A 13,697-nucleotide genomic window follows, 5' to 3' on the forward strand; every position below is an offset into this window, starting at 1 on the left:
AAGAGGAGGAAGAGGAGGAGGAGCAGGAGGAGGAGGAGGAGCAGGAGGAGGAGGATTAGGAGCAGGAGGAGGAGGAGGAGCAGGAGGAGGAGGAGGAGGAGCAGGAGGATTAGGAGGAGGAGGAGCAGGAGGAGGAGGATTAAGAGCATAGTAACACACATAGTAACACACATAGTAATAGTAACACACATAGTAACACACGTAGTAACACATAGTAACACACATAGTAACACATAGTAACACATAGTAACACACATAGTAACACATAGTAACACGTAGTAACACGTAGTAACACACGTAGTAACACACATAGTAACACACATAGTAACACGTAGTAACACACGTAGTAACACACATAGTAACACACTGGTTTATACTCTATATAGCTCTAGTAGGGTTTCCAGTCCAGGAGAGGACAGAAACCCAGAACGTTACACATCACTGATGCTTGAAATGTGTAAACGTAGGCCCTGTTTAGACGGAAACGCTAGCAGGTGAATCCGCAAAAAAAATATTTGGATGTGCCTTTCGTTTATACGGAAACAGCGTTTTTACGGGGAGAAACCGCAAAAAAGTGAGACCACCTTCCTGGGTGGAATTCCTAGAAACGATAAACCTTTGCGCTATCATCTAAATCAAATCAAATCAAATCAAATTTATTTATAGGGCCCGACAACACACGTTAATGTCCCCATGGGCCGTACAGGTCTTCTTTAAACAGGTCAAGAAGACAACATAACAATAAGTCAAGAACAGAACAAGAACACCATAGGGTCCAAACATTTTTTAGATGAATGCAAATAAATGAAAGAATGCAAGCACTCCCAGACATACCCCACGCGAAGGTAAGGAAAAACTCACTAAAACCTAACAATAGGGAAAAAAGCTCCACAGGCAGTGTGGAGGAGAGAAACCTTAGAAGGGCCGTTCAAGGGGGGATCTCCCTTCTTAGATGTTGGTGATAGTAGTGTTGCAGACGGACAGTTGGTAAGCATGCACTCATGTGTGTGGTGAAACACAGATGAGTGCATGCAATAGCAACTGTACATTTTGAAAAATTAAAGATAGAGCTAATAGCGATAGCAACTGAACATTTTGAAAGATTAAAGATAGAGTTGATAGCGGATCTATTTGAGGCACAGGGGCGGCGCAGAGAGGGTCACGTCCTCCCCGTCTTAGTCACGGGACATTCAACACTCCGGTCGTTGCTCAGGGACAGCCGGAGACAGGGAGATAGGGGGTGGCGCAGAGAGGGTCGCGAACTCCCCGACATCATCGCGGGACATCCGGCACTCCGGTCACCACTACGAGACCTCCGGAGACAGGGGGGCACGCAGAGGGGGTCGCAATCTCCCGGCCTTCGTCACGGGACGTCCAACACTCCGGACAACACTCCAGGACAGCAAGTCATAGGAAGACAGGGAGACGGGACAGGCGTTAGACAGCTCATGAGATTGTAGTAGGCGGACATAGCAATAGATACAAGTGGTAGGCATATGTGAATGGAGTAGATATATGAAGTAAGCGTATTATGTGAATAGAATAGAAGTACTTAACCCAGCAATGAAACCGCGTTGACTGTTAATCTAAACTGTCAAACCGCATAAAACGATGACGAAAGGGTTGTCAAGGCTCTCGTCGCGCGTACTGCTTACATCACAGGCATGCGCCAGGAGCCTAGAAGCTAAACAAAGCATGTCTGATTCTATCCATGGCGATCACCTGAAGGCTACATTGGCAGTACTTTTAAATACACAAGAATCTGTCCTGCGGCTATCGCAACTATTAGTGACTGGAGCCACTGTCTGTGAGTGACTCTGCTTTGGTCCAATCACATTCCCCCACCCACAGTCTGCGAATCAGAGGCAGAGTAGGGCGGGTCTTCACAGCACGTCATGTGACATATGCGCCAATCGTGTGACAGCGGGGCTCCGTCGTCTCGAGTCGTTACAGCGTCGTCTGCACGCAGAATTCCATCCCAAAACACTAGTCTAAACGCAAAATTTAAAGTGAGACCGCAAGTCGACTTTTGCGGTTTCTGTTCAGACTCTCTCCGTCTAAACATGGCCTTAGTGAAACAACATGGCGAACGTACAACACGTTGCTACCATGTAACATCTCTCTTTCTTCATCTTTCTTTTCTGTTCTCCCAGCAGTTAACAGACCGTTATACTACCTGGTAGCTAGCTAGCTGTACCCAGCATGCCGTTCAGCGGTGTTAACAGTTAATAGGGTCCCCTCTCCACACACTACACAGTGTAGTTGCCAGTAAAAACAAGGCAAAATATATTTTCGATATTCGCATAAGCTATTAGATTTTTGGTCATTTAACGAATATTCGAAAATTGAGGCCCATCCCTATAATTCATATATATATACAGTATTTCAGAAATACCTTATTAAAGAACAATTCCGAATGGTCAATGTTGCATTTCTTCAGTTTTTCTAAATGAAATGTACTGAGCCGCAAAAATCGGCGATTGTTAAGTCTTCTTGTTTAAATAAAAATGCGTTCTTTTGAATTTAAGTACAATATATTTGTTATGTGTGCTTGAAAAGCGTCCTTGTTTCGATCTCTAATATCGTTTATGACCATTTCATATAGGAAAAATGAAAGTATTGTATGGTAATGATTGTGTGTGTGTGTGTGCTTTCATTGTGTCAAGTAATATTCTGGACACATGGGTCTTTGTTTCCCAGCCCAGTCACACACTCGTCAAGCCAGATCACTTGCTCCAAACAGGTTGTATTATAAGTTAATCCCTGCCATGGCTGCCCCCACACTATTTAAAGCGGTGGATTAGTTCGCCGGTTCAGGGATATACAGTAAGGAAGGCAGAGGGCTTCTACAGCCAATTTGAAAGAGAACGTGACACTTAGGGGTTATTAACCCGGGGCTAACTGCTTTAGAACAAGCTGGTAATACCTTTGAGCAACGTTTCATATTGAGAAACTGTCTTCACGGAGAGTTAGAATATGAGTTTAGCCGGTCTGAGAAGCAGATTTATTAAGAACCGAGGAGTTTCTCTGGAAGCACTCTGTACCGTACGACTGACAGCAGACTGGCCTCATCGGTGTAGGACTCCACATCGGCTAGTGATGGCGATACTTCACATGCATTTGAGAATTTGTAAATGAGCCATATATACGGTATATAGAAATAAATAAAACGGACAGATGAATGAAAATGACTATATTACTAAAAGAAAACTGAAATTTGTATTTGTAATTATAGGTAAGTTCTGTAAGTAACCTCTATTTTAGTGTTATAACCAAATAAAAAAATACTTTCAAACTATTCTATTCCACCAAGAGTACCTGGTGGAATGCTGAATGAGATGTCTCGGCATCAGCCATTGAGAGAATACTACAGGTCTGGGAGTGACTGTTAATCCGTTTGGCTTCGACACAGCTTGGCAATATAGGTACATAAAAGAATAGGGGTCCAACTGATTAGATTAGATTAGATTAGATCGCAAGCCAATTTGAAACCCCTATCATCGCCACGCAGACCACAACATCACGGCTAACCTACCACACCGATTAAAGAAGGTCCTGAATGAGGCTGTCGGAAGGTTGTGGTGCTACGCAACACACTTGATTTGATTTGAAATCTTTATTTTCGAACATGTAAATACAAACAATATAAAACAAAAACAAATCATTGATCTCTAGTAATGAAATGGAGAAGAAGAAAAAGAGAGAACATTTTTACATGTTCGAAAAGGAGTAGGAAGAAGTATACACTTATTTAATCCTACCCCTTTTCCACTACTAAAAATGTATGTACTATTTAAAACCTTACAAAACAAATATATATATATGCAAAACATTAGAAAAAATATATATGTAAAACATGAAAGAAAGAAAATTAAAATGTAAACACCTGTGAATGTCAAATCCCTTCCTCATCCCTGTACCTCGTGAGCATTGTTTCTTTATAATTCTATTTGAATTATGTCTCATATTTGGACATTGCTTCAGCACCACATCCAGACTGTTCCACAGTTTCACTCCACAACATATGGAAATGCGGTGTCTTCTCCTGGTAGTGCGTAAACTAAGAACTTTTAAGGTGAGTTCACCCCTCAGATTATAACTTTACAGCACTGTGGAGATCATTTTTACATTTTAGTCATTTAGCAGCCAACGCTTTTTCTGTACCAGTCAGCAGCAGGACTCTGGCAGCTAAGGGTCAGTGAGATTGTTCGTCAAACAGTGTCGAATTTGAGTGCATAGTGGCAGGGGTGTAGCTCCAGATTCTGGGCCCCATGAAAGAAAGTATTTGTAGGCCCCCAGTGAATGCGAGCGCGCGTAAGCGCGCGAGCGAAATTTATTTTGGACATTTTTTTATTGATGAAAACGCATAATATGGTTTTTACCTATACATTCGGATCAGCAGTTCAGCACCTGCACTGTTGGTGGGTGAGCCTAGTAAAGGATGTCGCATTGCGTTCATCTTCAATGAATGGACCAATGCAATAGTCTACCAAAGCCCCCCCTCTCTCTCTATATATCTCACACACACACACACACACACACACACACACACACACACACACACACACACACACACACACACACACACACACACACACACACACACACACACACACACACACACACACACACACACCTACACACACACACACACACACACACACACACGCACACACACACACACACACACACACACACACACACACACACACACACACACACTTCAGAAACAAACATAGTATCAATGAGAGCATCAATAATACACCTGAGTGATGTCTAGTAAAAAAAATCTTTTTTATATATTTTTTTGGGGCCCCCTTCCAGTGCTGGGCCCTTGGAATCATCCTAAGCTACCCCCCCCCCCCCCCCCCAGCTATGCCCCTGCATAGTGGTATAGACATAATAGGTATAGTAGTACAAAGTAGATTCCTTAGTAGCAGAGTGCATAGATCACTCCCCTCAAACTGTGCACCCACCTCACTGAGATGCAAACATGGAGATGGAACTGTTTTTATAGAAGTTATGGTTCAGTGGTGGATGGATGGATGGCTCAGTGGTGGATGGAAGGATGGATTTTTGACTCGGTCATAATCACACCTTTTCATTAGCAGTGATGCCAGTAACTAGTTACTAAGTAACTAGGTACTGTAATCTATTTACTGAAAAATCTTTTTTCAGTAAATAGTCATCTAACTTGTTACTTTTTACAAGCCACAGTAATCTGATTACAGTTGCTTTTCCAAGTGGCTGTGAGTTACTATTTAGTTACTATCTCATAATAATGCTGATGATAAGAGAGCCAGGGGTACAGTCAGCTATAGACCGGAGTATGTGGCCTGATGGCTGAGGTGGCGAAACCTAGCCGCATTTCTCGGAGACGCTCTCTGATTGGCCACTGACGGCGTTTGCCCAATCGCGTGACGAGCTGTGTCTTTGCCCATTTCCACGTCAAACAGCCTGCAAACTACCTGGCGTTCTATCGCCCTGCTCTAAGACAAACTCTAACCTTAACCAACTTCGAAGAGTGCCTAAGCTTAACCAGTGTAGAAACAGGCGTCGGCCAATCAGAGAGCGTCTCCGAGAAATGCGGCTAGGTTTCGTAATCACGCGGCTGAGGACGTCTCACGATGACCTGTCTGAGCAGCCAATCATGACTTATGACATTATGCACTTTCAATAAAGCATTATTTAAAAAAAGAAAACTGTTGTCATTCTTGTGGCAGCAGCAGGGGGGGACGACGACGACTTCGTAACCTAGTTAATTTCAAAGTAACTAAGTTACTTTGATAATCAAGTCATCAGTAAAGTATCTAGATTACTTTTTAAAGGAGTAATCAGTCATCAGTAATCAGATTATTTTTTACAAGTAATCTGTGGCATCACTGTTCATTAGTGCTTTAACCTCTTCCACCCGCGTGGTCCAGTACCGGTAGGCTACCTGTGCTTCCTCATCCCCGGAGTCATCATCGTGCTTATAGTTACAGCACAATACTGGAGGTATAGGCAGTCAGACTGTTATGGTTTGTAATGCGACCCCAATTGCACGACACAGACAGGTAATCAGAGTTAGCCAAAACAAGGGCATGATTTATTATATACAAAAAAGCGGCACTCAGCCTTTAAAAGGGGGAAAAAACACCAAAGTCCATGAACACAAGAAAAAAGGTGGCACTGTGCCTTTAAGGGGCGCGCAGGCAGGAATCCTCTAGGGGTTCCCAAACTTTTCAGGCCGGGACCCAGAAAATAAGGCGTCAGAGAGCCGCGGCCCAATGCACATCGTCAGGCTTTTTTTTCTGCCAGGCGACCGTTTTTTTAAGCCAAATATCACTTCAATCCTATTAAGTTAGTTCAAGTTAGTTATTCATTTATATGTGCTATTTATGAGATGGCTAACTTGTTGCAAAATAATAATGATAATAATAATAGCCTCATTAAAATACTATTGTTGCTTCGGTTGTTTTCAGCGTTTTATGTGCATAATCTGTTATTTAGTTTGAAATGTTCGTTGAAATAAGTAGATTTTTCGTTTTTGTTTATTTATTAAGTTAATATAAAACCATATAGTCACATTTTAGAATACAATAGAATAGAATTTTAGAATACAACTAGAAACACTGTCCTGGCCTGCTTCTAAGGTCAGTGGCAAAAAAAAAAAAGGGAAAAAAAAATTGGATTTTTTTTTATTTTTTTTTAATCACCTCGCGGCCCTCCCGTGGCAAAGAGGTACACGGGAAATCTTCCAGAAACACAGGCAAAAATACACAGGACTCTTCATTGAACACGGGCATCCTCCCGACCAGAATGCTGCCGACGGGCAGCGCAGCAACCAGGGGGTCCGAGGGGAATGGGGTGAGAACACGGGCATCCTCCCGTGGAGTAATAGAGAGCGATGGGGAGCCTCACCCCAGGAACGGGTCCATGTAGAGGGAGTTGGGAAGTAGCCGGCAGGACATCTGGAGTGGGAACACTGAGATCCTCCCGTGGAGTAATAGAGAGCGAAGACGGTGTCCCACTCCAGGAAACGGCGACAGGTGGCGATGTACAGGGGTGGCACGACGTCTCACGCCGGAGACGCGGCAGTAGATGGTAGTAACAAGAACGACCCGACCAGGAGTGGAGGGGAGTCTGCAATACTAGTACTCTCCCGAGCTGATTGCAAACTCCTCTCAGGTGAGTGAAGCAGAAAAACGGCACGCCCCCTCGTTGGGCTGCATGCAGAATTCCTCCAGCCCTCACACAGACACGTCAGACTCGTGAAATGCTAAGCAAGTTCAAGTTTCACGTTTTGTTTTATTTGTCATATAAGGTACATGTACATTAAAATTAAATGCTTGGTTCTGTATGAGCCTCCTAAGATTGTGCGTCATACAGTAAACAAAAAAGTAAAAAGAATAAACACCTAACACTACAAAATATACAATATACAAACTAAACTAAATTTATTTTATTTATTTATTTGTAATAAATAGATAAAATATGTATGTTTTTTTTTTATCCACTTTTTCTCCTCCTGTTTTTTCTGTATTTTCCTCCCATCCCAATTTAGTCGTTATGCCAATTCCCCCCTCCCCTTCCTGGTCGTTGTGCGCATGTGCCCCCTACTTGCCGGTCTAGGGAGCCCTGAAGTCTATCACATGCTTCCTCGGATACATAGGAGACAGCCAGCAGCCTCTTTTCACCTGGCAGCGAGGACTCTCATTGGTGAAATGTAACGCGTGGGAGGATCACACTAGTAGACACTACCCTCACCATTTCCCTCCCTCGCTGTGCAGACGCCCTGACCGACCTGTAGGAGTCGCTGTTTACAACGACCAGATTACCCACCCCACAGGCTTCCCTCCCGCTGACTCTGCCAATTGTGTCAGTATGATGACCGGCCAAGCCGGAGGCAACGCTGAGAGCCGGATTCGAGACCAGTGTCTCTGCGGTGGTAGACAGACGCTTAGTCCGCTGTGCTACCCGGCCGCCCGCTTGTCTAAGTGAATGTTAAAGGTGAATGTTTAAAGTGTGTGTGCAATGAGTGTAGATGGATGGGTTAGTGTTACATAGAGTCGTTGAGCAGCATGATGGCCGGGGGATAGAAGCTCCTTCTGAGTGTCTCTGTACCGGCCATGAGACTCCGGTAGCGCTTGCCTGGGGAGAGAAGCTCCTTCTGAGTGTCTCTGTACCGGCCATGAGACTCCGGTAGCGCTTGCCTGGGGAGAGAAGCTCCTTCTGAGTCTCTCTGTACCGGCCATGAGACTCCGGTAGCAAACATAATGGTTACGCGAGCTTGACACGTCGGGCCGTCAAGCTGTTAGAATGACAGAATCGTTGTCGTGTCGTTTGTAAATGTGTTGTGTTGGCTTGAAAGGGTTAATAATAATGTTTATAGAGTTTTAGTCGGTTCATCGGTAAAGTTTCCACTATTTTTAATGAGGTAGCAGGTACCCTATACTGGCATGATACATCATATGTTACATATGTAATCTTTGGGAGCGAAACATGCCTATGTTAATTTTATAGTCATTGCTGTGGGGCACTCTGTACTGCGGTCCATGTGTGAAAAGTCCTATATAGATAGAGATACATTTATTTAATTTAATATTAATTTATTATTATTATTATTATTATTATTATTATTATTATTATTATTATTATTATTATTATTATTATTATTATTATTATTATTATTATTATTATTATTATTATTATTATTATTATTATTATTATTATTATTATTATTATTATTATTATTATTATTATTATTATTATTATTATTATTATTATTATTATTATTATTATTATTATTATTATTATTATTATTATTATTATTATTATTATTATTATTATTATTATTATTATTATTATTATTATTATTATTATTATTATTATTATTATTATTATATTGTAACAAATGTCTGTAAGTCTCGACGACATTGAAAATTAGGGTGCCCTCCATTGTCCTTTCGAGAATAAATAAAGGTTTGAAACATTCGAATAATTCTCATCCAGAAATCATGGCCGGCCGACACCTGTGTGTGTTGACTTACTGACAGCGATATCTCTCTCTCTCTTTGCCTTTGGGGGAGAAATGATAATCATTGCGAGTTTCACTTGTAATTTGTGGGGATGAAAGATAAGCTGCAGAACGTTGCTGTGTTGCTGATCACTGGAGCTTGGCCTGGCAGTGCTGCTCAGGGCTTTAGCCGCTATCATCCGTCAATATCACACCCACGGGGTAATTACGGGATGTTAACCCTTTCACTGCCACACAGCAAAGGGTTAACCTCTTCACTACCACACTACGTAAGGGATAACGTATAGCTACGAGGTCATTGTCGCAAAATAATTGACCGACACGTAGTTTAAAATACCGAGCCACCTCGGCGAGGTGTTTTAAACGTCCGTGAAGGTCAATTATTTTGCGACAATGACCGAGTATAGGCTATACATTATCCCGCTTATTACATGGCTAACTTACTAACAATATACCTAATTAATCTTACACCATCGACAAGACGAGATCAAATGCAGACGCAGTTGTTCTGTGGCTCCACTGTCAGCCCAAATAATGTTATTATTAATATCGCCGGCAGCCGGCAGGTGTGTCTGATTGCACTGAAACAGTGTGTGTCAGTCAGTGTGGGCTTGATTGCTCCAGCTGCGAAAAGCAATAATCACCGGTGGTTATCGAAAAATAATTCACCGCTGTCAGGGGCTATTGACCAATCACAATCAAGCATTTCGGCGAATGTTAAAACGCCATGTAATAAAGAAGGTTAATTAACCCTTTACTATCACACTACAGACGGTCAACGTTCTGTAAAGGGTACAACACTGGTCACTGATATACCAGCCATCAACTCTGTTCCTTCATATACCAGATTATGTGCTTTTAATTAACCAGCAAATAACCCATTCAAAAATAATGTAATAACTGTCCTTGTCCTTTTGCTATACCAGTTAATCAACTAATAAACAAAAAGGTGACGGGATCATTATCCATCTTCATGAGAAGGCTCGGGTTCGACATCACGTCTGCAGGGTTCACAAAAGGTCCTTGAAGTGCTTAAAGTGCTTGATTTTTTTTACCCAAAAAAAGTCAAGGCCTGGAATTCCTTGAAAACAGCAATTTTTTTTAACAAGGTGCTTAAAAAGTCCCTGAAATTCAAATCAACCATTCACATTGAAAGTTTTGTTCATCCATGACAAAATTCTTCTGAATCAAGAAATAGAATTTTATTATCTAAAGTGTAACTAATTGTCAGAAATTGGTTTTAAGCCATAAATATTGGATCAGATTTTTTTTTTATATATAAAAAAAAATGCATTTAAAGGTGAAGCGTATCCTTTTAAATGCCCTTTTAAAATGAGAAATAGTGCTTCAAGAAAGTACTTGAAAAGTCCTTGAATTTAATTTAGCAATGTCTGTGGGGAACCCTGCGACTGTGTGACTCAGGAGCGCGTCACTGTCCCCTGAGTAATCAGGTCGTAACAACAAATGGCCGCCTGGTTGCCAGCAGGAGGAATTAAACCCAAAGCAGTGATTAACAATCCTATTTAGCGTGATTAGCCATGGATATACGCAGCCACCAAGCTGCCAAAATAGACCGCTGCCCCCTGGCGCGGGGCCAATCTGAAGTAAACATACGGTACGTTATCCTCAGCTCCTTTCGGATCATTGTCCTTAGATCAAGTCTCAAATTAAATTAGACCACAACATCGTAGCCTCTGCCAGGCAGGGACGTGCACAGGACTTTAGAGGGGCAGGTGCTCAAAGGCTGAAAAGGGCACTACACTTGTGTGTATATATTAACCGAGCGCGCGTAGCGCGCGAGCACGATTTTTAAGGGCCCTTTTCGGGCGGGGGGCCCCTTTTTATGCTTTTTGGGGGGTTTTGGTGATCAAATATTGAATATTGAACTATAATAATCAGTGCAGGAGCTCACTTATCCTTGAAAAACACTTTTATCACTGACTTAAAAGGCCCATACATCTCCATAAATGTTCAGGGGGGAGGGAATAAGTGCTTACCCTACAGACCCCAAGAAGTGCTGTATATTCTGTATTGTTTAATATAAATGCATTTTTTATTCCAATCCCGATTTGTATTTGAGATTCCCAAATCCCATCGGACTTGACTTCTTCGTGTCTCTCAATGAGTGTAATACCAGCATTCAACTGTATGCGCGCGGTTTCTATCATCATCATCATCACCACCCACGCTATGCATAAAATATATAGGTCCGCGGAGAGGCACGCTGAGGATGCCGTGCAAACTGCAATGGAATATGGGGCATCTCTCTTTTTTTTTTCAAAAAGGGCACTTTTTTGATGAGGCTCAAAAAGGCAGGTGCTCAAGCACCCCTTGGCCTCTATGTGTGCACGTGCCTGCTGCCAGGACTTCACGCCGAGCTGTCCTCGTGTCCGACCCTGAGCGCCACGGCCTCGTCAGACCTCTGTGTGGTGCAAGATCCCCTGCGCGGAACTGCCAGTCGTATATAGACGCAACGCGCGCAAAACACACGCACACACATCATCACTGATGTCCAATATTAGATCAGGCTTCTCTGATGATGCTCTCTCTTGTCCTCGTGGGAATTATCCTGCAAATAAAAAACATATCCATGCTTTAGGTGTATAGCCACTAACAAGTCAAGTCAGGGCAAGAGTTTTATTTGTCACGGCATACAAGCATATACAGTGAAATGCGGAGGGTCATGCCCGCAGTCAGTACAGCTCAGTACATACAATTGTTAAGGGGATGCAGACCAGAGAAAGACTTTCGTCTTGTTTACATCAGGGTCCCCCATTTTCAATTCATCATAACATATATGACATACATGACATACAGATAGACAGTACTGCTACATCTATACATTTATGACATATCAGATTTGCAAATACAGTACTGTTTGTGATACAAAAGTGTCCAGAAAAAGAGTGTATATACATTTGGCATAGAAACTGTACATTGGAGGTGGGGGGGGGGGGGGGGGGTTGGGTAGGGGACACACACACATTTTACACTGTACATTGGAATACTGACAAAGCCTTACTTGGTAATTTACTGTACAACTAGGTTAGGACATTTGTAGGGGCCAGTGTGTGTGTGTGTTCATGCTAAAGTGACTATTAGTGTGTGAGCGTATACATGTGTGTGTTGTGTGTGTGCTCATGTGTGCTTGTGTGTGGAGAGTTCAGTGTTCAGGGCTCTGATGGACTTGGTATTCCGGATGTTCACTCATACTATCTTTCTTATATAACGCCAGATTCCCCTTGTCATGGGGTTACATTATGCAAGACCGAAACAGGCAGTTGGAAATGGATTGAGGAGAACATTTTATCAGAACATAGTAAAAACGGTATCCTTGGTATCATTATGGTTTCACCCTAAACCTAACTTAAAAATGGATAACCCATTTTGGGACGGCTTTGAACTGTTGGAACAGTAATTCAGAACAGTTTTACCATTGTACGACTTTGAACTGTTGAACAGTAATCCAGAACTATTTTATTGCACTGTAAAATATATATATTTTTTAATCTATTCTATTCTACAATTTTATTGCACTGCACTATTGCACTATTTTACTCTGTCTATTTTATCTTGCTCCTTTTATTATTGTCTATTTAAAACTGAATCAAACCATAAACTAGGTGGCCTGTTGGGATGTTAGATCCTAATGTGAAAAACTGTGATTTTATATGTCTGCACTTTATGTGCTCATTTTACGCCTGTCTTTTTTCTGCTGTGAAGCACTTTGAGCTGCAGTCTCTGTATGAAAGGTGCTATACAAATAAAGTTTATTATTATATTATTATTATTATTATTAACCCTATAATAACATTTTCATGTGAGATCATCAAAACCCTACAGAAACGGTTAGCCTTCAAAGGGATCTCTTTACCTTCATGCCCCATATGGTCTAACCCCCTGTTAATGGCTGAGGGCAGTACACTAGTAAATACTTCATGGCAGGGTAAAGGAATACATCAACTAGGACAAATTGTGAAGGATGGAGAGACAAGACCCTTTAATGAATTGAAAGATCTGTATAATTTAAGAGATAGTGAATTCATGTTGTACTTTCAGTTAAGATCTGTAGTAAGATCAGTATCTATTAAAAATAGAGATATGGGGATAAACAAGGATATGGATGACAGACTAAGAAGGATCACTTCAGAAAGGAGGTCAGTATCTAAGATCTACAGGTTACTGTCACTCGGCTCATCAGATGGCCTGGCCTCCATTAAACAGCAGTGGGAGAGGGATTTGAAGGTCTCCTTGACTGCTCCACAATGGGAGACTGTTTCACATTTGACATTTAGTCATTTAGCTGAACGCTTTTATCCAAAGCGACTTACAAGTTCTGTACGACAAGTCATCAGGAAGGGCACAACTCTATCAGCTGAGTAACAATGTTCATCAAAGTGTTGCGTGTTACAGTGTAGGTCAGTTTATTAGGACAAGTGCATGACAGTAAAGTTAGTTAGGGTTAGAGTATTTTTTTTTATTTCTTTATTTTTTATATTATTATTTCAGATAATGGTTGAAGAAGTGCGTCTTAAGTCGACGGCGGAAGATTGGACGTGTTTCGGCTGTCCTAACTGGGGTGGGTAGTTCATTCCACCATTGTGGGGCAAGGATTGAGAATAGGCGGCTTCTCTTTGATGACCCTCCCGGAGCTCGGATAGGAGTAGGTCTGAGGCGG

This window comes from Notolepis coatsorum (genome assembly GCF_963971535.1).
Source record: "Notolepis coatsorum genome assembly, chromosome: 9".
Classification (NCBI taxonomy): Eukaryota; Metazoa; Chordata; class Actinopteri; order Aulopiformes; family Paralepididae; genus Notolepis; species Notolepis coatsorum.